The 26068-nt window shown below is 38.6% G+C and overlaps 1 protein-coding gene and 1 long non-coding RNA gene across 3 annotated transcripts in view; both read left to right on the top strand.

Annotated features, from left to right (window-relative positions):
• LOC120546562 overlaps window positions 1-26068 on the top strand; it is a 63536-nt gene that overhangs the window by 23546 nt on the left and 13922 nt on the right. The window lies entirely within an intron of this gene.
• On the top strand, window positions 709-3416 carry LOC120546565. 2 transcript variants are annotated; one of them, XR_005636885.1, is made up of 4 exons: window positions 709-735; window positions 1491-1564; window positions 1670-1703; window positions 3360-3416. It is a non-coding gene; the product is annotated as an uncharacterized LOC120546565 (long non-coding RNA). The 2 variants fall into 2 exon arrangements; XR_005636884.1 differs by lacking the exon at window positions 709-735 and having other exon boundaries at window positions 1152-1564.

Consider the following 26068-nt stretch of genomic DNA (forward strand, 5'->3'; position numbering starts at 1 on the left):
TAACGGTAATCGCAAGCCAATTAATGACAGTAACAAGAAAGATTACACATACTCTAAGTGAGCCATCGGTGCAGGACAATAGTTTAAACGGTCATGGTACACACATTACATTGTCTGGAACTTCAAGGAACACCATCTTCTTTCATACTGTTTTGCAGTATTTTGCAGTACTTGTGTTTAGTGATTGCACTACTTTGAATATATAACCAACTGCTTTAGTATATTTGTTTTTGAAGTCTGTAGGCTTTCTTGCATTTATTAATTCTTGATCGCTTTGGCAGAATACATTCTTAAAGCGTGCTGACAACTTAATCTATTGAGTTCTATTAAGTAGATTAGTTCTATTAAAGTATCATATATATGTTATATATGTTTTGTTTTTAAGCTTATATTTTTTATGTGTGGATATGTGCATGGTGTACTTAAAAGCTTACTATGGTTTTAAAGTAACATTGTGTTGTGAAAAATTGTAGAAAACACTTGATGCACAGACAACAGTTGTTGTCTGTGCATCTAGCGGACAAGAAACATTTGCTTGTATGAACAAGAGACAGGAAGGAGGAAAGATTGATTTTTTTGCAGCTTAAAGCAGGCGTATGGCATCTTATCAGAGCCCCTCCATCACTGAGACAGATCATGTTTACTTGCAAGTGAAAGTGAAAGTGCCAGTTGTATATAAATTGATAATCCCTCAACTCACATTCTGCCTTTGACTCTCCTCCAGTACAACAGTAGGTATGAGTCTTTCCCTAAAGTTTGCTCTCTTATGTTTAAATGGTAAATGTTGTTTCTGTATTGATGAATTTAACATTGTTTACAGAATGGTATTAGGAAAATATAATGTCGCCTGTTATAAGTAAAATTTCTACTTATTTTTGGTTTAATTTTAGGGGTACTCTATAGGTTCTATAGTTATTTTAGTTTTATATTTCATAGTTCATTATATTGTGTTTGGTTGAGTTTCATTCATGAAATACTTTACAGTTCATAAAACCTTCTTGGCTATGTTCACACTTGGTATTGTTGTGTTTGTAGGATTTTGAGAAAGGAGAGGCTTGGTCCAATGACATCAGCATCTCTCTTTTTTTTTTTTTTTTTTTTTTTTTTTTTTTTTTTTTTTTTTTTTTTTTTTTTTTTTTTTTTTCTCTCTCTCTCTCTCTCTGTTCTTTCTCTAGCTCGCTTCACCACTTTGTTTTATCATTAGCAACACTCCACATAGCACTCTAGGATACTGTAGCAGTGGCTGTTATATCAACAAAAGACACTCTTGCCTGCTTTTTGTTCAGCTTTAATTTGTACTAATAGTTAAACTTTTTTTTTGTTATCTGCTCCGTCCAATCAACTTCAACACATTTACAATGAATTTTTCCCCAAAACAAACTCTTTTTACTTAGTTGATTCAATATTAAGAAGTATGAAAGTAAATAATGAATTTGACGCTGTATTGTAATTTACCATTGACATATTCATATAATTTATGACTTTTCCAGCAAGATGGGGAGTTCCTTTAAAAGTTGGTTCATGGGAGTACGCTCCAGCTCTTCTGCCCCTCCACCCTCTCCTTGTAAGATCATTTTTGAAAATGAGTTCTCATTCATACAAAATGAAACAGCTGTTGGGAGATTTTGTTGTATATTAACATATATTGTACTCATTTTATTTTTTTTAGTTTTCAGTGAACCTTGGAGGACAATAAGCTGGGCGTAAGTATGATACTGATTTGTTCTTTCGAATTACTAATGCTTGTTTGCTTAATACTTATTAATGCTCTATAATTTCTCATTTTGTGCAATTACTTATTTGTGAAACAGTACACCAGATAACGTGGTCACAGAAGTTAACTTAACGCTCCGAAAACATACTACAATAATTAGTCATCAGCTAATAGACACATTATTCGTCAGCATGCATGAGCCGTCTCTGTCTAAATTAAATTCATAAAAACACCATAGTGAAAGATAGAGAATCATAATCCCCAAAAATAAAAAATTATTTATCAATTTATTCTATACATGCCAACATTTAGGTTTCACAATCTGGGAGTTTTTTGCATACATTTGTGCAGAGCTCTGGAACAAAAACATGACACACCCTCGACACTGTAGGTTAAAGCAAGTCGGAGCTCAACCCCACTGCAATACCCAAGTTAAAGTGAATATCGTATCTATAAACCATACATCTATCTATAATTCCAGGAACGTCTTTGTGTGTGTGTGTGTGTGTGTGTGTGTGTGTGTTTTTTTTGTGTGTGTGTGTGTGTGTGTGTGTGTGTGTGTGTGTGTGTGTGTGTGTGTGTTATGACATATATCTCGAACCGTTAGTCCGATGAATTTCAAACTTGACAGGTGTGTGCTATGGGCAGGAGTAAGTGCAGTGCCAAGTTTGTCGTTGTTTGGATAAGAAATGCAAAAGAAGCACACATTGGCTGTTGCTGCTCTTAGCCGCTGGCCCTCCCCCTCACACTGAGTGAGCAGTGAGCAGGAGCAGAGACAGATAAAGAGCAGCGCAGCTTTGGCAGCTAAAATGTGACATACACCTCAGACCCACAAACATGCAAAGTAGCACTACGTTAACAATCAAACAACACAAGACAACGTCTCTGTCTCTGTCTCTCTCTCTCTGTGTCTCTCTCTGCATGTGTGCGCTCACACACACACACACACACACACACACACACACACACACACACACAAACACAAACGGTCTGGTTCTGGTGTTTGATGAACACAGATATGTGCTGATTAGCTCTCATAAAGGGCCAGGTGGGTAACCGATGCCATGAGTCCATGAGGCTAATGTCTGATTACTCCACATTGTCATTGTGATATTTTGTGATTACTTTCTGATTCTGTCAGGTAAATATAGTCAGGTAAATATAGTCTTCTTCTGATGTAGAAGTAGCCTAAACTGTAAGTCAGTAGGGTATACAGGGAGGGGCATATGAAGTGGTTTGGGGTCCTTCTGTAAGTAATTTTGGTTTTGAAGAATTCTACAAGCAGCAACACCAAAGGTCAAGCACTAGTTCAAATTAATTCAAACAATTGATTTATTGCATTTTGCCTAAGAATTCAAATGAAATGCTTTGACATAACTTTTAAAATCAGACATGTTGTATTAATAAAGAAATGTAAAGGGTTGGGGGACAGCTGTGATACTTTTAGTGAATAAGGGTGAGGTCGGTATTATAGGCTCTATTCATCACCTATAACTTTCTTTATTACTATTAGAACAATATACTAATACAAATTTGCAAATTAATGTATCAGTTGATATATGGGACATCCCGAGTAATATACATTTGTTGTCGGTTGTGTGTTAAAGTCTAACATACTGTAATGTATGTTTCTTTTCCTGACCAGAGACAAAAGTGATCTGCAGTATTTAAAGGACTATAAACCTCAGACTGACGGCGCAGCTCAGCGGATTCTTCTTCATGGACCAGTTGGAGCTGGAAAGTCCAGTTTCATCAACTCTGTCCAAAGTCTCTTAAAAGGCAGAATGTCCAGACAAGCTTTGGTGGACAACACCTCTGGCAGCTGTTTCACCAAAAGGTATTATTAACTTGTTGTATTGATTGATAGACAAAAACAAATTAATTATGGCATATAAAACATTGCAATAGTAGGATGTATAATAATAATTATCAGGGGTCCGAGCCCGAGGAGGCTGGGATCCATGCATGCAACGCTGCCTCCTTAGCAGCTGATGAGCATACGATGTAACAACAAATGACCAGTGCTGTTTCTCCTAAAACAGTTTTCAGCTCCAGTTCCTAAGGTCCGAATCTCCAAATTTGTGATGTGAATGCAAAGCAGATCTTATTGTGATCTTAAATATGGGATTTCTGCATAAATATATAATATATAAATATTAAATCTGTCTGCTAAATGCTGATTGTAAACTGTAAAGAAAGCAATCTTTATATGTGATATTTGTAACTATATGTAACCAAGATTAAACTATCCAATGACTGAGCAACCTGTTTTAGCTTCTTAGTTTATTTGTAATAAGTCAGTGTGAACATGAAACTAATCAGAACTGATCTATAGAATGAAAAGGAATTAAACCAAATTAATGATTCCAAACCTGCGTGGAAAAAGTGAACTATATAATACAGTTAACTATATGGTAGCTGGATATTGATGTGTTGATTTGTGCTCATAATGATCATAATAATTACTAACTTTATATCTGCTTTATAGTACACAACCTACAAGATCCAAAAAGACCAACAGATCTTTTACCCTTTTGTCTTTAATGACATCATGGGCCTGGCCAAGGACAAAGGTGTCCCTGTGGACGACATCAAACTGGCTCTGAAGGCCGTCAGTCGGGGGAAGGTTACGCTCTGCAGAATTATCTTCCACAAATTGAGTGAATGAGATTATTTAAAATTATATTAAATTATTTGTTTATAGGCTAAATGTTACAACCATTCTTTAACATGGACTCAAATTTGTTTTACAGTTTAATCCTGAATCATCATTGTCAGAGGATAATCCATTCTACAACAAACATCCGACTGCCAACGACAAAGTGCATGTTCTGGTTTGTGGTTCGTGATGCCACAACACCATATCTCAAATGAGACAGGAAACTGTGGAGAAGATTCGCAACATCAGGATGGAAGCCAGTAAACTGGGTGAGAGCAGAAATCTCTTTATTATTCCCTACTTATGATTTTTAATAGATCACACTGCTTGAAAAGAAATCATCCTAATGCGGTCCACGTTACCTCATGTACAAAACCCAATTCCAATGAAGTTGGGACATTGGTAAAAACGTAAATAAAAATAGAATACAATGATTTGCAAATCCTTCTAAACCTATATTCAATTGAATACACTACAAAGACAAGATCTTTCATGTTCAAACTGATAAACTTTATTGTTTTTTTGCAAATATTCACTAATTTTGAATTGTTATGGCTGCAACACATTCCATTGTTGTTGCATGTTTACCACTGTGTTACATCACCTCAGTGGCTGCTGCTGGTCTTTCAAAGGAGGGAAGCTCATTTTCAGCCTACACCATAAAAATGTCCATTTATTTATAATAATATTATAATAATATATAATAATAATAATAATAATAATAATATGATAATTATTATAATAATAATAATTTATAATATCTGTGAGATGGTTTCATCAAAAGGCATGGGCATGGTCAGCAGCACATTTTCTTTGTCACAGCTAACTCTGTCCTACCAGGAGAGATGAACAGACCTGCTACTTTGCCCTGTTTGCACTAAATCAATCTTAGGTGTTGATCTGCTCTGCTGTTTAATTCTTGTGTTTTCCTCCCGCCGACCATGGACCTGTTACCCTCCTCGGGTCAAAATTGACCCGGTCTGTTTTGCCAGTTTATAAAGCATGAGTATAAATGATCCCCCAATTCTGTGTTACATCTTCTTACCCAACTTCTTTTCAAACTATTACCACTAGTTTTACACTTATTTTGGTAATATATGGTAAAAAAAACCCATATATATATATATAAAATGATACCTAATTTCTGAGTTAAAAAAAGATGAAATTATGAATTATTTTGACTAACAGTTGAGATAAACAGCAACATATGTTTGTGGATAATGACTGACAAGGTATATAGTGATTAGTCAGGATACTGGTTTGAAACAATTTTATTATTTTTAATGGCAGCCAATAACCACAACAGTTGTCTTCCCAGGTCAAAAGTGACCTGGTCTGTTTTTGTTTGTTTATAAAGCATAGACAATTATAATGTATCACTCAATTCTGTGTTACCACTTTTATCCAACTTCATTCCAACTCATCACAACTATTTTTATACTTATTCTTTTCTATTTATGTTCAACAGACTTCATTTACATGAAATTATACCTACTTTCTGAGTAAAATGAGTTGAGATCATTAGTTATTTTGGATTAATGGCTGGTATTTGACAATGATTATATACACAGGTTAAAATTAACTGATGCAATTGGATTCACAAACAACGGAGAGCTAACAAAAAGGAAAAAAATAATTTACCGAAAATTGTTTTGTCTCCATTTAAGAAAAGACACATCAAAGGTGTTATAACAAGTTTACAAAGCTGTAGTTTGAAGTTGTGTCTGTATGTTTGTATTTGTGTGTGTGTGTTTGTGTGTGAATGCATGTGCTCGCACACACATGTACATGTGCATGTTTGTTAACCGTGTGTGTGTGTGTGTGTGTGTGGTGAGTGTGTGTGTGTTTGGGTGCATGTGAAAGCACAATAATGTGATCCATTACATGAGGTACAGTCCCATCCAAAAGTATTGGAACGGCAAAGTCAATTTCTTTGTTTTTGTTGTTCCCTGAAGACATTTGGTAAGATCCAAAAATAAGTATGAGACAAAACTTCAGAATTTCAGCTTATAGCAAATAATCTTGAAGTGAATAATTAATATTTGGTGGCATAACCCTTGCTTGCAATAACATGCCTCAAGCCTGCGACCCATCGACATCACCAAACTGTTACATTCTTCATTTGTGATGCTATTCCAGGCTTTTACCACAGCTTCTTTCAGTTCTTGTTTGTTTCAGGGGGTTTCTCCCTTCAGTCTCCTCTTCAGGAGGTGAAATGCATGCTCTACTGGGTTAACCCCTTAACGCCGACTGTCGCTAATTTGCATCAAACCCCTTCCATTCTGACTGCAGGCGAGATACAGTGCATATGGAAAGTATTCACAGCGCTTCACTTTTTCAACATTTTGTTATGTTATAGCCTTATTCCAAAATGGATTAAATATTTTTTTTTTCCTCAAAATTCTACTCATAATACCCCATAATGACAACTTAAAAAAAGTTTGTTTGAGATTTTTGCAAATTTATTAAAAATTTATTAAAAATTTTTGCAAATTTATTAAAAATAAAATAACGAAGAAATCACTTGTACATAAGTATTCACAGCCTTTGCGATCAAGGTCAAAATTGAGCTCGGGTGCATTCTGTTTCCACTGATCATCCTTGAGATGTTTCTACAGCTTAATTGGAGTCCAACTGTGGTAAATTCAGTTGATTGGACATGATTTGGAAAGGCCCACACCTGTCTATATAAGGGACCACAGTTAACAGTGCATGTCAGACCACAAAACAAGCATGAAGTCAAAGGAATTGTCTGTAGACCTCTAAGACAGGATTGTCTCGATGCACAGATCTGGGGAAGGGTACAGAAATATGTCTGCTGCTTTAAAACGTCCCAGTGAGCACAGAGGCCTCCATCATCCGTAAATGGAAGAAGTTTGGAACCACCAGGACTCTTCCTAGAGCTGGCCGTCCCTCTAAACTGAGTGATCGGGGGAGAATGGCTTTAAATAGGGAGATGACCAATAACTCGATGGTCACTCTGACAGAGCTCCAGGGTTCCTCTGTAGAGAGAGGAGAACCTTCCAGAAGAACGACTATTGCTGCGGCACTCCACGAATCAGGCCTGTATGGTAGAGTGGCCAGACAGATGCCACTCCTTAGTAAAAGGCACGTGGCAACCCGCTTGGAGTTTGCCAAAAGGCACCCGAAAGACTCTCAGACCATCAGAAACAAAAAACTCTGGTCTGATGAGACAAAGATTGAAGTTTTTGGCGTGAATGCCAAGCGTCTATGTTTGGAGGACACCAGGCACCGCACTCACCTGGCCAATACCATCCCTACAGTGAAGCATGCTGGTGCAGCAGCATGCTGTGGGGATGCTGTGGGTTTTCAGCGGCAGGAACTGGGAGACAAGTCAGGATTGGGTGACAGATGTACAGAGGAACAAGAACCTGGAAGAAAACCTGCTCCAGCGCTCTTGACCTCAAACTGGGGCGACGGTTCATCTTGCAACAGGACAACGACCCTAAGCACAGAGCCAAGATATCAAAGGAGTGGCTTCAGGACAACTCTGTGAATGTCCTAGAGTGGCCCAGCCATAGCCCAGACTTGAATTCCATTGAACATCTCTGGAGGGATCTGAAAATGGCTGTGCACCGACACTCCCCATCCAACCTGATGGAACTTGAGACTTTCTGTAAAGAGGAATGGGCGAAACTGGCCAAAGATGGGTGTGCCAAGCTTATGGCTCCATATTCCAAAAGACTTGAGGCTGTAATTGCTGCCAAAGGTGCCACAACAAAGTATTGATTAAAGGCTGTGAATACTTATGTTCTTATTATATTTTCGTTCTTTATTTCTAATAAATTTGCAAACATTTAAAAAAAAACTTTTTTCATGTTGTCATTATGGGGTATTGTGTGTAGAATTTTGACAACAAAAAGTAATTTAATCCATCTTGGAATAAGGCTGTAACATAATGAAATGTGGAAAAAGTGAAGCGCTGTGAATACTTTCCGTATGCACTGTAGCGTGAGTATTCCCCCCAATGCCGGTGTTTTTACATTCGATACATACCTAGGAACCTTTTGCACGCACTGGTTGCTCGTAGGACCGGTCGGAGTGGGAACTACATCCAGTTCACGGAAGCGAAATTAACCCTAAACCCCTAACCCTACCCCTAACCCTAAAAAGACTACTGTCAATTTTAGGGAGTAGGAGAGTGTTTTCTTTCTTGCTGTTGTCAAGATTAATTTATTTGTCAATTACTTGAAAATGTGTTTTATTAATTTTACCATTTTGTAAAGAATTTTACCATAAATGCCTGCTGTCGCTAATTTGCATCATACCTAAATTTATATCTATTCTATATGCTATAGACAAATTAACAATCTCAACTTAATTTAGCATCAGTTTGGAGCCAGGAACACACATAATAAAGTTCTTATATAATTGTGAATAAATTCAGGCGTCAAGGGGTTAAAGTCAGGTGATTGATTTGGCTAGTCTAAAAACTTCCACTTTTCCCTCTGATGAAGTCCTTGGTTTTGTTGGTCATTGTCCTGCTGCATGATAAACCTCCTCCCGATTAGTTTAAATGCATTTCTCCGTAAATTGGCAGACAAAATGTTTCTGTACACTTCTGAATTCATTCTGCTGCACCCAAGCCATGACATTACCTCCACCATGCTTCACAGATGAGATTGTATGCTTTGGATCATGAGCAGAGCAGAGGAGAGCTTTCTCCACAATTTGGCCTTCCCATCACTTTGGTAGAGATTAACCTTGGTCTCAGATTGTGTTCCAGAACTTTTGCGGCTCATCTCTGTACTTCTTTGCAAATTCCAATCTGGCCTTCCGATTCTTACTGCTGATGAGTGGTTTGCATTGTGGTATGGCCTCTATATTTCTGCTCTCAGAGTCTTCTTACAACAGTGGTTTGGATACCTTCACCCCTGCACTGTGGAGGCCTTGGTGATGTCACTTACTGATGTTTTGGGGTTTTCTTTACAGCGCTTCGCCAGATTTCTCTCAGCAACTACTGTTGTTTTCCTTGGTCGACCTGTTGAAAAGTAGTTTTTCTTTTCAGGACATTCCAAATTGTTGTGCTTGCTGCGCCCAACGTTTGTCCAATGGCTCTAGTCGATTTTCCTTCTTTTCTCAGCTTGAAAATAGCTTACTTTTCTCCCATAGACAGCTCTCTGGTCTTCATGTTGGTTTATCCTCTTTAACAAGAAATATAGTCTTAATAGGGTTTAAACCAAGGATAAAAACTTAGACTAGTCATGCAGAGCTATTTAATGTTTGAACAATCAACCTCAAAGGCAACACCTGGGCAACAAGAAACATCTGTCAGTCACATGTTCCAATACTTTTGCTCACCTGAAAAATGGGTGGGTTCAAACAAACGGTGGTATGTCCTGAGTTGTTTAACACATCTAGATGTAAATACCAGGAAATAAAAACTAAAATGCTGAAGTCATATCTTTTATCTTATACCCAAATGTCTTCAGTGAACAACAAAAACAAAGAAATTGGCCTTGCCGTTCCAATACTTTTGGAGGGGACTGTAGTTCTCAGCTGCTGTTTGTATGGATGTGTGTGTTTGTGGGGGGATGGGATCATGTGTGGGTGTTTGTATGTCTCCACATGTTCATTCATGTGCATGTGTGTGTGTTCATCAGCTGTAAAGCGCAATAGTGCCCCATTGCAACGGCCGGGTCAAAATTGACCCGGAAGACCACAAATGCTGTAAAATTAAATAAGCCTCCCAAAATTCAATGAAAGTAGTGATCATTAATTTTACTTTGCGAAGAATGTCATTGCAATGTCATTTTTGGTTAATTTGGTTGAAATAAACCCATATTTCTGATAAAAAACTTTGAAAACAGACAACAAGAAGGTTCATCCTAAGTTTCTCCTCATAAGGAAGACTTTCAAATGGCTTCAACAAAATGAATGAATGAAAGTTTATTTGGTTGCTGAACATAGAACGTAAATATATATATACAGCAAATTCATTAGAAACAAGGGTGGTAACCTAAAAGGTGTAGCGGTGACGCCATGGCTTATTATCAGCTTATTATTTAAATCAGGTCGACAATATTAGCACTCTCTGCCATCGTGGTGCAGTTTGTTAGCTGGCTAGTTCACCTTCCACAACACTAGCCTAGCCTACTGTATGAATGAATGAATGAATGAACAAACGATTTAACAAAACACTGTTAAACTTAAAGGAGGAAATGTGGGAATTAGGTTAAACTGAAACAAGGAATGTGGTGTATAATTGTATGAATTGTATGATGAAAATTGGCTAGCAATTTCGCCAAGCAAATACCAAGAAATAGGTTGCAGCAGTTTGTCTTTCAACAACATTTGCAAAATCCGCGATGGGACTGAGCTTGAATGGCTCGCGAACTTTTTAGTACAGTACAAAATCGCTGTCAATCAAAAGGAGATGCAGTCTTTCGACAGATCCTCCAATCATCACGCAGAAGCCCAGCGCCGAAGCCCCCCCTGCTCCATTAATCCCCCAGAGACGCTGAGCCGCCCTGGTGGGACATAATCGCAGCATTTATCCAATAACCGTCTAGTTTCAAGCACTGAAAAAACTGTTCAAAGCAGTCCCGTTGATGTTCATGGGCGCTTCAGGCTTCAACAGGAGGGAAGTGCACCGTGACGCTTACAGGATTGTATGAGAAGGAAATTGAGTCAGCTGATTCTGAACGAACTCGCTCTTTGAGATGAACGTGTTCTAGTGCATTATTAGTCAATAAAATGTTAACACGATAGTACATATTTGACACATTCTTTTTGGCTTTTTAGGGAAAGCCGCAGCTTCCATTGCAGTCTTAAAGAAATCACCTCTACATCAACTTTACTTTTAAAAACACTCAATAATCATTTGGGAACTGAGGGCACTAATTGTTGAAATTTTGAAGGTGGAATTCTTTCCCATTCTTGTTAGATTCATGCGATTTCAGGGCTGCTCAACAGTCCGAGATTTCCGTTCCCGTATTTTTGGGCTTCATAATGCACCAATGCACAGTTTTAATGGGAGACAGGGTCTTTCATTTATAAAACTGTGCGTAGGATCCTTACTATAAGTGTATCGTACGCCAAAAGCCCAAATGCGCATCGAAAAAGTCAGATTTATAAACCGGTGTACGCATAACCTGTAAGCAATGTTCCCTTTATAAATCACAGATTGACAACAAGTGTGCGACGCGGATCAGCCTCTTATCCCGCCCTGTAACACGCCCATTTTAACCATAAATAGTCAATGTAAAGCACCTCGTGAATGCTGATCAGTATGTTAATGACCCTGGCAGTTGTTCTTCGTTACAACCGAAACATGCCGAATCATGACGACTGGCGGAGAAAACAAACAAACCTTTAAAAATCCCTCTCAGACGCTCGGGAATTGCTGCCAATTGAATTATAATGTCGGGCCTGTTGTCGCAGCAGCCGTATGGAAACCGGATCTATAGACTACCTTTATTATATAAAATCTTCCAAATCAGCAGGCATTACGGTACTCGGGACAGCTTCCGTATACCCAGACGCACATAATAAGATTTTAACAGAACTATATATTATATCCAAACAAGCCTTAGTGATGAAGTTGAAGATTATATATAATATTTATTTAAAAACACTTAGCTGTCAGCCAATACTTCGAAACTACGGTGGCGTGATAAACGCCCGTAACCTTCAGAAACACATGCAAATAGATTAAAACACGCAAATTAAGAAAACAACTACATTAATTTGATAACACACGCAGCATTCAGCAAACGCGCATATACAACACAACAAAACAACCAACATAACGCGATGGCGAAAAACGATGCAAAAGAACACAAACCCCAAAAACAAATGCAAAAGAAAAGGCTGCAGATTCAGACAACGAAAGTTCTCCAGACCTGGAACAGCTGATCAGCTGGATTTTGACCGCTTTTCTGCCTTTATTAGCCGGTATGGCAGTATAGTAAAAGGAGAACTCCTGCCTGGCTCTGCCCTTTATTCAACATAATATAATATATTAGTAATTATGCCCCGGTCTCAGCCGGAGGTAGGCTGGTGCCGCTCGAGCTTCGACCTTTCAAAATAAAGACAGTTTGCGTTTGGTCCGGCCTTCCTTTTGGTGTTTTGAATGTTTGAACCTAAACAGTACCGCCATCATGCTAATGAATACAATAACTTTTCAGGGATCTATTACTAACAACACAATGGAGCAAGCAAAGCAGTTTTGTGTTTATGGTGCAGGCCGGATTTATTCAGTTTGATAAATCTCACCGGTAAATTGGCTGGTTTACAAAAGGAGGAGGGACTATTTTAAATAGTCTATTTTTGTATTTCAAGATTGCCATCCGCAATATGCGAATAAAGAACAGATTGGTCACTTATTTTGTTGTATAATCACAATATTACACTAGCAGTGAAACATCTGAGTTTTTTGGGGGCTGGGGGAGAGCATATATAGCCTACTAACAGTCTATGAGAGAGAGAGCCGTCAGAGAGAGAGAGAGAGAGAGAGAGAGAGAGAGAGAGAGAGACTGTAAATATTTAGTCCATGTTTGAGATATGTTTTCCTCGGTTGGTGGGTGTGTCTCGGCTCGGGTCACAGCTGATACTCAATTCAGCAGAGTCTGTAAACGTGTCTGTAAACTCCTGGTAATAAACATTTAAAACTGCATCAGTGTTTAACGGTACAGTCACATTAACGAAGAGGGCTTAATTTCGAGGTCCCAAAGCGACATGAAGTGTAGACCTCCTCAAGTGTGATAATAGGCTATTGTGATTATACAACAAAATAAGGACCAACTGTATTCAATGGGAGAATGGGCTTGAAATAGCAAAACAGAGAACCATTTATAAATCCCTCTCCCCGCTTAAAAACAGCCAATACCGCCTATCAAACTGAATAACCCCCGCCGGCAAATAAAGACAAAAGCTTGGTTGGCCCATTGGTGTTGTTAGTAATAGATCCGAAAGGAGTCATTAGCATGATGCCGTATGTTTAGTTCAAAAACATCCAAAACACCAAAGAAGACAAGGTACCAAACGCGAGCTTCTTTATTTTGAAAGTTCAGTGAGAACAGCCTCCCCGCTGAGACGGGAGCATAACCGTATATTACTAATATATTATTTTATTAATAAGGGCATGAGAGGGAAGTTCTCTTTACTAACAATAGACCACCTAATAAAAAGCAGAAAAGGGTCAAAAATCCAGCTGATCAGCTGTTCCTCTAGAGGTCTGGGAGAACTTCCGTTGTGGAATCTGCAGCGCTTTTCTTTGCATTTGTTTTGGGGTTTGTGTGCTTTTCTTTGCATCGTTTTTATTCGCATCGCGTTTATGTATTTGGTTGTGTTGTGTATTGGTACTCATTGCTGAATGCCGCGCGTCAAATTAATGTAGTTGTTTTCTTAATTTGCTTGTGTTTTGTCTATTTGCATGTGTTTATGAAAGTTGCAGGGCGTTTGTTCCCTGTCGGGCTCACCGTAAGAAAACAGCCGGGTTTCCCCCAGAGTGGCGAGAATCCGTATTTGAAGCTGGATGGGACGGTTCAGCGCTAAGGTTGCCCTCTCTACTGAACCCACCCAGTACAGACCATCAAAGATATATTACAGCCAGCTGCTAGGGGAATTTAAATCGCGTATGAGCCAGTCACCTCCAGGTCCCTGAAGCCCTTTTCTCCGACTCTTCCATTCCAGTCCTCCTATAGCAGGGCCATCATGCAGCATTACGCACGGCTTCACCAAGTAGTATTTATATGTTTATCTATACGACTTGTGATTGTTAACACCTTACAAAATCATAGCACAACTAGTGGTACCCCCACCCCGAGATACAATTTAAAATGAAATGTAGTAATGAAAACACACTTTTCTTCAGCGCAGTGGTTTGTTATAAACAGGTATTAAATTTTAGACGATAACGAGATATAGAGCGTAACGATTGACGAGCTTAACGGGTGTATTTCCATACTACAACAAATACAATAAAACAATACAATACAATTTTTATTTACGAACTTATGGAACAGTTATCACTGATTAACAAGCGCAAATAACACGCTGGATTTAATCTTCATGGTATGATATGATGATATGAAGAAAAATGGCGAGGCATCAATATTTTTTTTTTTCTACTCTATAGTTATTCCTATGTACTTTTGCAGTCTGACTTCAGTTCACCACCTCACCATCTTCGCCAACTTCCTTTAGTCGTACCACACAAGTCTATCGGTCAGAGTTTACGCCATTCTCCGGGCCAAGTTTGTTTTTATAAATCACAACCTTTTGGTGGGATGTGGTGTGACGTACTTTTCAGCCTGTTTTTGTGTATCATTTTATAAATGAGACCCCAGCTCACATTTATAAACTGTGCGTAGATTCTATTCTGAAAGATTTGTGCGCAAAAAGTCAGAATTTCGTGAGCAAAACAATATCTGATTTATAACACCTTTGCGGCGCACACCGGCACGGACTTCTCGCTATAAAATACGGAGTAAGCTACTCTATTGGGTGCATCGAATAGCCCCTGTCCCCAATTTATCCTAATAATATGTTAATCAATCAATGAATATTCAGCCCCTTGATACTCAATCACTTAAACGGAAAAATGGGAAAAACACGATTCTGTGATTGGCAGCAGACGGATAGAGTCGGTAGAACATCAAAACAAAATCCTGTTTGGAAGCGTAACTGTGTAGGTACATTGTGCTACTAATAGCCTTAATAATAATAGATTTAGCTCTAATACCAATCATATTTCATCATTTATTGTTCCTATTTGCCATTTACCCCTGAGAACACATATTATCATCATATGATCGGCTTGCTTCTGTGAGAAAGGAAATTCAATTATTAAAAAGGTAAAATAGAAACAAGATCTTTGATCATTATTGGGCAAAACAGGTGAAAGTCTTGAAATGCAACTAAAATGTAGGAAATGTGTGGGAATAGTCAGAAGACAACAAAACACACAGACACCCAAACCACACCATCACAAAGAGACACGGTTAACACAAGGCACACACACACAATAATAACACACACACACACATAATAATACACACACACAGGATACACATCAAAACAAACAACGATTTCGAAGAAATGAGAAGAAAGCGTTATTCCTCCCGCTGCACAATGTGGAGGAGCCCCTCTGCCTCCCCCGCTGGCAGCAAGGTACCGGGCTTAATAAGGTCTAAATCGGTTTAGGCAAGCAACGGGATTGTTGGGCTCAGGAAAACAAAAACCAAGGTTAGGTCTGAAAACGATGGATACTGGATCGGAGTTCACTAAAACGCAGTCTACAAACCTTGAGTACACGCACGCATCACACGGTGGTCAAAAGTTTATGGAAAACGGGGAATACTTTAGCATGGAAAGTCTTATAACCCTGTAACAATTAAGTGCGAGGAAATGTTGGTACCACTAAATTCTCACTCCCGCTTCACGCAATCCTTTTCTACGTAATAGGTTTTATAAATCAGGCCCCTGGATCAGGTAGGCCAGTCTAGTCCCTAATACTCTTTTACTATGGAAGCCACCCTCTGTTGTAACACGGTAAAAGGGACTTAATATTATCTAGGGAAAAAGCAGGTACCTCCTCCCCGAAAAAGCATTGCTTGATGGGTGTTATGTTGTTCCCAAAACCTGTACCTTTTAGAGATAATGGTGCCCACAGATGCTGGCTTTGCAACCCCGCGCCAGTGATAACAAATTCTGGATCTGGCTCACATTCCCTTCTTTAGTTCTTATGACATGAATCACATTTCAAAAACAATTTGAAATGTGGACTCACAGACTACAGAACACTTGTCAGTCCGAAGGACAATTACAGGTACAGTTACTTTGGTAATGTTTTCCACAAAATAAGTTTCTTATTTTGAATTATATACTGAATTCTACTTACTTTCTCTGCAATTTTAACCGATACAAACTTGTTTCCAGTTCAATGTGATTCTAGGATGCCGAGGATTCAACCCATTCTACATCAACCATCCAACTGACAACGACAAAGTGTATGTTCTGGTTTGTGTCATTGATGCCAACACGGTAACTTGTATGCACAACGAAATTGAAGAAAAGATTCGCATCAGGAAGGAAGCCAATTTCACCCAGGCAAGAGCAGAAATCTCTTGAAAAACGTTAGGTTTTTAATCGATAACACTTTTGGAAAAAGGTATCCTAATGTAGTAAGCCACACTGCAATGTGATATCATGATTGCGTAAAGATACACTCCACTTTCTAAAGCCAAGTGGTGTGTTATCTGTACACATTTGAGCCATCCGCGTGTACAGGGACGGGTTGGATTTAGGAAAACAATAATGGGACACGGGACAATAATAAAGGCATACGATTTGGCGTGTCATACATACGCCACTTTATGAGATCAGTCTGCACACTGAGTATCAAGCAGTCCCTCCTGTAGCTTTGTTTATAGTTTTTGTAATCACAAAGAACAGCAGCTGTGGTGCTTATATGTGTCAGTTACAGGACTCAGTAGTTTTGTGTTCTTCTTGCAGGTATTCCTCAAGTGGGCCATTCTCACCAAGATTGATGAGACCTGTCCTGAAATCAAAGAAGATTTACAGAATGTCTACAAGGTCAATTACCTGAAGGAAAAGGTATGTTTTAATGAGTAATATTATGAATTTTCACAGTAATGGAGTTCATAGTAAAGTGTATTGAGGTACATGAATTAAATTGTTCAGTATACATGAAAATTACCCAAAATTATTCTCTTCCTACATGTATTTTAATTCTGATCCAAACTCAATACCCCTTGCCAATATTCAAATTTCTACCGCTACCAAAGATCTTGCTTCCTCATTTAAAGCCATGTAAATCTCTTTGACTCGATTCAGATCATTCCTCTAGAAGCAGACTGATCTCATGAAGTGGCGTATGGATGACACGTCCAATTTGAATGCCATTATTGGCATGTTATCAAAACGCGCATACCCGCTTTTTAGCGTGTGTTCCATTGACTGACAATTACCTTGCGATTGTGTGGGAATTGACGCCGTAGCGAGTAGCATGAAAGGGCGAAAATCTGGTTAGGGAGGTTTCACCTAGGAGACTGGGCATCGTGGTCCCATGTGTCCCGGTTCCTTTGTGTCCTGCGTGTGATGTTTCCTTTCCACGTTTGTTCTTTCCCTAAACCCAACCAGTTGTTCTTTTCCCATGTCAAAAAACTGAACCCCGCTTCTTCTTTTCCTAAACACAAGTCACGTGTGGACGTTTCCTAAACCCAACCGTAACCTCGTGATAACACGTAAGCCTGGGGATAACACGCCATCGTGGCTTTAGAAAGTGGTGGTATGTTTACGCAGTCATGTGTCATGTTGCTAGAAGAGAGGCTGCAACCTCAAATCAATTCTCAATTTTTGTTTGCCTAAGTATCATGCATCGACCTTGATGAAGACGGACACAATTGGTTCATGTCTGGCCAGTACTTGATCCAATTTAATAAGATTTGTATCAGTCCAATTCATCGGTATACTGTCCTGAGGTCTGAGGATGCTGTGATTATTTTTAATCATAGATGGAGCAATTCAGTGTAAATGTTGGAATTCCCATGAACTGCATCTTCCCCTGTGAAGAACTAACGATCGAAAATCGACCTCAACAGTGACGTTGACTCACTCATCCTGGAGCCCTGAAACACATCATCAACTTTGGAGAGGACTGCATCAACTTCCATAAGAGTCAGCAACTTCGTGCTATGTCATATCAAAATAACAATATGTGACATTAACCAGCAGGATTTCTAACAATCTATGATTTATTACTTTTGCTTGCCACATTTGTATGTTTTATTTTAAAGGGCTCTATATTATACTAATTTGCATGTTCATAATTGTGTTTTACAGGTTGTACAAGAATAGGTTTATGTGGTTTAATTTTCAGAAAACACCATATATTTGTTGTACTGCACATTGCTGCAGCCTCCTCTTTCACCCTGTGTGTTGAGCTCTCTGTTTTAGCTACAGAGTGAGACATCTCACTTCTGCTCCATCTTTGTTGGGAGTCGCACATGCTCAGTAGCTAGGTAAGGACTACTAGCCAGTCAGGAAGCAGAGTATGAGGGCGTGGCCTGACAGTACCTAGGTAAGGACTACTAGCCAGTCAGAAGCAGAGTATGAGGGGTCCTGACAGTACCTAGGTAAGGACTACTAGCCAGTCAGAAGCAGAATATTAGGGCATGACCTGACAGTACCTAGGTAAGGACTACTAGCCAGTCAGAAGCAGAGTATGAGGGCGTGCCCTGACAGTAACTAGGTAAGGACTACTAGCCAGTCAGAAGCAGAGTATGAGGGCGTGCCACGCTAGCAGCTAGGCGGAGCATTATAACGTGTGTTCCAAAGTGACCACGTTTGTCTCTGAAGTAAAGGCTGGACTACAATAGAGCTGTTTGGAGCAGTTGGTGAACAGTGTTTTCCGTTGGAGATGGTAAGGCCCTTTGGGGTGGACTTTGGGCTTTTTCACTTTGTAAACCTATAACGGTACAAAAAAAGATATATAACACAATAAAGGAAAGGGGAAAAGCCAAAAAGCATAATATGAGCACTTTAAAGGGATCTAAAAACTTGCCTTTAAAATCTTCAGTCTGTCTCAGTAACATGAAATATCTATCACTAAATATGCAGCAATAAAGAAAAAAACTAATGTATTGTTGTATTGGGTATTGTAGGAGTTCAACACTCAACCGCTCAGTTAATCTGCTTCTTTAGGAATGTGTAGGTTTGGTTTAATCAGATTTAAATTACATATGACATGAGATATGTAACATCTTTTTTAAATCGGTGAGAGCGAAGACAAAAAGTTTCTCATGGAAATTGACTGAAATTGTTCTAACTTTGTAAATGATGTGTTAATGTAAGAATTCATCACTTATAATTTAAAAAAAATGACTTTTCAGGACCTTTCATTTGTTGTTTCTTCAATAATCTGACAGAGCGATTAGTGTCTCCATCTTTATAACTAGTTTTGTTTATTGCGTTAACAATTAACTTAATTTTAAAACCTACATATGTTTATATTATTTATACCAACCCGTTCTCACTCTGAACTCGTAAAATACGGACGTTTGGACAGTGGCTGTCAGCGTCTGAAGCATCAAAAAAAGCGTAGAACGTACCAGGGGGAGAGCAGCAGCTATACGGGGGTTTAGCAAGTAGTACGTAAGGCCGAAATTCTGTGTAGGGAGGTTGGTTGGGGGGGGTGGATGGGTCAAACAACACAGGACTTTCACCAAGGAGACCGGGGTTTGTGTCTCGCGTGGCACCTTTCCTAAAGTCACTTTCTTCTTTAACCATCCCGTTCTTCCCGCGTGTCACGGAAACGTAAGCCCGCCCACGAACGTTCCCGTAAAGTAACTGCATCAAAAGTGACGCCAATAGTCCCGACCAAGCACCTTTAGATAAAGCACGTTATATGACGCTAAAGGAGACTTTTGTGAAACTGAAGTGGCCAAAAGCTACTTTGCATCACATCGCTTATATTTATTTACACATCACATATAAGTTGAATGAAGCTGTTTGTACACGGGTGAAATTGCAAAACCCAAAGCTGATGAAAAATCTTCACTTCATGTCAAGGTTCATGACTGTTTTACACTTCTTTTAGCCCACATAGTCATATCTACTTCACTGAAAATATTCACATCAGGGTCCAAGAAAACATGACCACTTTACCCTTCTATGGCCCACACAGACTGATCATCATGAAGTGGCGTATGGATGACACGCCAATTCGTATGCCATTATAGGCGTGTTATCAAGACACATACTTGTTTTAGCGGTTTTATCAACGCTTGTTGGCCTCCATTGACCTAACATTACCTTGCGGTTATGATGTGAATTAACGCCATAGCGAGTAGCCATAGCGTCCCGCGTGTGATGTTTCCCACGTATTTTTTTTTTCTAAACCCAACCAGTTCTTCTTTTCCTAAACCGTAACCTCGCGCTAACACATAGCCTTGCGATAACACGCCACGTGGCTTTTAGAAAGTGTTTACGCTGTGACGTTGCAGACTGCTGTCCGCTGTATAGAGCGTAGACATGCAGGCGGATAGCTCAAATAGCGTACAGATAACCCGGCACTTGGCGTGTATGTTTTTACACGAAGTCATGATATCACGTTGCCACAAAGTCAGCTACCTCACTTTGAATATTCTGGTCATTTAGTGTCTCAGTTTGTCAACCTATTGGCGAGCTACTGGAAACCTGCTTGCAAGCTACTTGTTGGAGACCCCTGGTATAGATGTTGAAAAGGAAAAATGAGCAACTTACCTTCATTCTGTGTGTTGGAGATTGAGGTTATAATATTAGTCACTTAAAATACAAACTTTTGGGAAAATAGGGTCCAGGGTTGAAACAAAAAGAAATTGCCCATTAAGGTTTATAGAATAAAACTGCTTTATTTAAATTGTAGGTACTTACGTGCCTGGTTAGATCCTCTCAGTCCACCTGAACCGTGTGTAAGGAAAAAGCACAGGCAGGTGGATTCGGATGAAATTGCATTTCGTTCACATGTAATAATAGTAAACCACAGTGACTAAAGCGTGCCACTATCATTTTATCCGTTTTGAAGGCTGTAACTTAAGTTTACCCCATACATTATTCTTATTTTTTATTTTTTATCAAAACAAAGGAACGTCGGACCAAAGGGAATTTTTCGTGTTATTGAGAGGTCGGAACAATGGAGCTTCGAGAAATGGGCAGTCTCCGACTGAAGCTTGGTATTAAATATCTGTTCAGAGGGCTGCAGCCTCAGTTTAGCCAACATTACCCTGCGGATACAGCAACCCACTGCTGGATGACCGTTAAAGTCTCCTTAAATGTATACATTTAAACATGTAACACAATTTGTACATTTAACCCTTGTATTGTCTTCCCATAGACAGTGAACTTGTTGTCCTTCTTTTGGCTGTTTTTCCAACGCTTTTCAACGCATTTTTTAATCGATGGTCAATAAACATAATGTAAATGACATAATACCTATTTTTTTGTTAAAATAAAACAGAAACTGTGGATTATTTTGACTGATAGCTAAGATCAGAGCATGTTGAGTGGATCACAGTTTATTTCAAATGCTATAAAATAAAAAATAAAAAATAAAAAAACACCAATTCAATGAAAGTAATCATTAATTTTACCTGCCAAGAATGTTACATGGCTTCCATACAACGTACATCCACACAGTCATGTTATTTTGGGGCAATTTGCTTCAAAGAAACTTAGTGTCTTCATTAATCATAGGTGTGTTTTGGGCGTAACATGCAATCAACCAATCAGAGATCATCTCCCATTCCCTTTAAAAGCCAGGTGCGTTTGGACCTTGGAGCATTGCTATTATGATGGAGGATTTGCACCATAATATTTTTATTTGTAATCTTCTGCATGTGTGTGTGTGTGTGTGTGTGTGTGTGTGTGTGTGTGTGTGTGTGTGTGTGTGTGTGTGGGTGCTGCTGTGCGTCCCTGTGTGTGTAACAAGCATAGTGTGCACGCGTTGTGCACGAGCCTAGGAGCATTTTACTAATGCTCTGTTAAAATAACAATGAAATGCTGCGTTATTGACTTTAGGGCAGTGTGTGTGTTTAGAGCTGTGGCATCACAAGGGGACGTGTGGTAGAGGGACGCTATTTTCCTCTACAGGATTGGCTACCCTGTGACAAAATGGCCGCCACCCAAACTACAAGTTCCAGAATGCACTGCACAGGAGGTGCAAATGCCTCAGCCTGTTGATTACAGCAGTTGCTCATACACTGGGAGAAGACAAAGAGAGCAGAGGCAGAGAGAAGAGAAGCAGAGTTCATGGGGAAAGAACCTAAGCTACCAGGACTTTGCTAAACCAGGTAGTTTTACTCCCAGTAAGTTTTTGAGTTGGACTATTTTCTGAAAAGACTGCTTTAAAATAAAACCTCTGTTTGCCTGCAACCACGTTTTGGCTTGTCTCTGCCCTACACCCTGCCTGCTGAAAAGAAAAACCTCTCATGACCAGGGTTGGTCATCTTACTTTAAAAAAGTAATTAGTTACAGTTACAAATTACTTCTCCCAAAAAGTAATTGAGTTAGTAACTCAGTTACCACATTGTAAAAGTAATTAGTTACTCAGCAAAGTAACTGACGTTATTTTTTATGTTCTATAACGCTATTACGTTCTATAACATCTTTAACGTCAAAGATGTTGCTGACCCGAAAAATTGAGCGTTGCTTGTTTTAACAGAGTCTCCTTCGCTGGAGCTCACGCATGTTACATAAACGTTCTCGCCTTTAATTTCAATCGAGCGGTAGTGCCGGAGTACTTCCAGTTCAAGAACGTGTCAGAGTGCAGTGAGACAGCGTGAGGAGGGCATCCCACTCAGCCAATCATCATCGCATTTGCAACGGTGTCATCCCCCCCCCCCTGCTCTCTCCAGGCAGCTGATGTGCAGCCAAAGCCTGACGCCTCGCGCTTTACATTCTCAGTAACGATAATGGCGTTGCAACGATGGGAAAAGTAATGAATTAGATTACTCCGTTACTGAAAAAATAACGCTGTTACTCCCAACACTACTCATGGCATCACAGACTGTACGTGAGGACTGTGTGTGTGTGTGTGTGTGTGTGTGTGTTTAAAGTATATATGAGGACTGTGTGTTTGTGTGTGTGTGTGCGCGTGCGTGTGTGTGTGTGTGTGTTTAAAGTATATATGAGGACTGTGTGTGTTTGTGTGTGTGTGTGCGCGTGTGTGTGTGTGTGTGTTTAAAGTATATATGAGGACTGTGTGTGTTTGTGTGTGTGTGTGCGCGTGCGTGTGTGTGTGTGTGTTTAAAGTATATATGAGGACTGTGTGTGTGTGTGTGCGTTTAAAGTATACGTGAGGACAGTGTGTGTGGTTAAAATGTATGTGAGGACTGTGCGTAAGTTTTAAGTATACGTGAAATCTGCATACATTTTAAATGTTAAACCTTTTCTGTTTTTGTTCTGTTTTTCTGTTTTTGCATGAGAAAAAATAAATGCAATCCATGCAGTGTGTGTGTGTGTGTGTGTGTTTAAAGTATACGTGAGGACAGTGTGTGTGTTTGTATGTTTAGTGTATGTGAGGATAGTGTGTGTCTGTGTGTTTAAAGTATACATGAAGTGTGTGTGTGTGTGTGTGTGTGTGTGTTTAAAGTATACTTGGAATTGAGTGTTTATATACGTGTATATAAAGTATACGTGAGAACAGTGTGTGTGGTCAAAATGTACGTGTGGACAGTGTGTGTGTGTTTTAAGTATACGTGAGAACAGTTTGTGTGTGGTTAAAATGTACGTGAGGACTGTGTGTGTGTGTTTTAAGTATACGTTAAATCTGCATGCATTTTAAATGTTCAACCTTTTCTATTTTTGTTTCTGTACTTCTGTGTTCTTGCATGAGAAAAAAGAAATGCTAACCACAGTGGTTATTTACCAGTTCTTCTTTTTGTCTGGTTCCCACTGATTGTGTTGATTTCACTTCATTGTACTTCACACCGCCTGCGATCAAGCATAACGGTAAGCCTGCAGTGTTAGTGTAATAGCAAAATAATCTGTCTACACACTATTCATTTGTTTATTTTCTTGACTCTCTAATCTTACTACACTTCATCTAAATGTAGCGATTGTTAGAAATATATATATATATATATATATATATATATATATATATATATATATATATATATATATATCCTTGTGTGTTTCTTGAGCATTTTTCATATGCTGAGGCTGGCCTCTTGCTTGGTTTATGCCAGTATTTAAGAATCCATTATAATATATATATATATATATATATATATATATATATATATATATATATATATATATATATATATATATACTGTATTACTTTATTACAAGTGACTGTATAAATTTCTCCAATATAGCCCCTGGACTCTCATTCTTCCTTTGACTTTCTTCCGGTACAAAAGCAGGTATTACTTTTCTTTCTATAAAGTTTGTTCTTTTATATTTAAATGCTAAATTCTGTTTTTGTGATCTGATGATTTTAACATTGCTAATTTAAAGAATATAATAAGGAAAATGATGAATCCTTTAAAAAGGCATTGTGTAATCTCCGTTTTAATAAGTTTTTTGGTTAACCCTCCTGTTGTCCTCGGGTCAAATTTGACCCATTTTCAAAGATTCTACATGACAAATTTGTGTTTCTTTCAACCAAATTGCCCAAAAGTAACACAGATGGTGGCCAGGTTGGTTCAGTTGGTAGAGCAGGCGCACATATACTGAAAGGTTTATGCCTCGACGCAGAGGTCCAGGGTTCGAGTCCGACCTGTGACAATTTCCTGCAAGTCTTCCCCCTCTCTCTCTCTCTCACCTAGCTGTCCTGTCCATTAAAGGCAGAAATGCCCAAAAAAATCATCTTAAAAAAGAAAAGTAACACAGATGATTCCGTGAATGCTCTTCACAAGTAAAAGTAAAGATCAGTTCAATGGTATCATTGACTTTTGGGTGTTTTAATCAATTTCTGATTAAACTTTGACAGTCTGTGATTATCTATAAACTATCAGTCATAATAATTTATACGTTAAGCATTTTTTTACTCTAAAATTAGATAAAATTTCATAATAATAATAGTGGTAACAAGTTGGTGTATGTGTATACTGGTGGTAGTTGAAAAAAAGTGCAGAAAACGTGTTAACAAATGTGTTAATTTTGATATGGGAGGACAACACAAGGGTTCACCTTTAATTTATATAGTTTTTGTAATTATGCTCATTTATATTGTGTTTGGTTGAGATTCACTCATGACATACATTACAGGCATAAAAAAATAAATGTAAGATTATGTTTGACTATATGAGTGAAATTACAGAAGTAGAACATGTTTTATTTTATTTATTTTTTAACATTTATTAAAACAAGATCCATGACAAAGCGTCTCACACAACATGGTACAAAAACAAATAGTATTGACATGCACTTATATACACAATAATCGACATGCTACACAAGGACACACAAGATGTGAGAGGTTACTTGCCTAATTGCAAGTGTCCAGTTCTAATTCAACACTCTATTCAATGGCCGTATACTGTATGACAGGCGACCACCTCTCTAAATAAATGTCCATATAGAATTGTAATTTTGCTGTTATATTTACATATAATTGACAGCTTTGACTCTTTGGGTCCACTGGTCTAAGGTGGGAACTTCCAACACATTTTGAATGTATTTTTACAAAAACACAAGAACTCTTTTTACTTAGTTGATTCAATATTAATAATAATGAGTCTGAAAGGTGAATAATAATTGTGACGCTGTATTGTAATTTAAAATTGACATTTAAAAAATATTGTATTTTTTCACCGAGGTGTTCAGTCACCTTAAAGGAACACGCCACTGTTTTTTGAAAAAGGGTTATTCACCGTCTCCCCTAGATTTATATAGGTGGTCAAACGCATTTTTGTCTCAGTGCATGCATTGTCTTAGTCTGGCAGCGCCACTGCTAGTTTAGCTTAGCATAGTGAATGGAATCCTTTTTTGCCGGATAGCATGTCGTGAGTAAAAGTGAGCCAAAAAAAACGTATTACTTCTTGTGGCCTGCGTATTCACAACAAGTCAAAATAGCAATGCAGATTAAGACTAGGCGATTTCCTTGGTAGATATTGACTTGGGACTATATTGGGGCTACTTTGCCCCAAAATGCTTGTTTGTCGCTGGATGTACAGTCACCTATGAAGATGCAACAAGTCATTTTTTTATTTTATATTTGT

The sequence above is a fragment of the Perca fluviatilis genome, chromosome 18 (assembly GCF_010015445.1).
Source record: "Perca fluviatilis chromosome 18, GENO_Pfluv_1.0, whole genome shotgun sequence".
In the NCBI taxonomy this organism is placed as follows: Eukaryota; Metazoa; Chordata; class Actinopteri; order Perciformes; family Percidae; genus Perca; species Perca fluviatilis.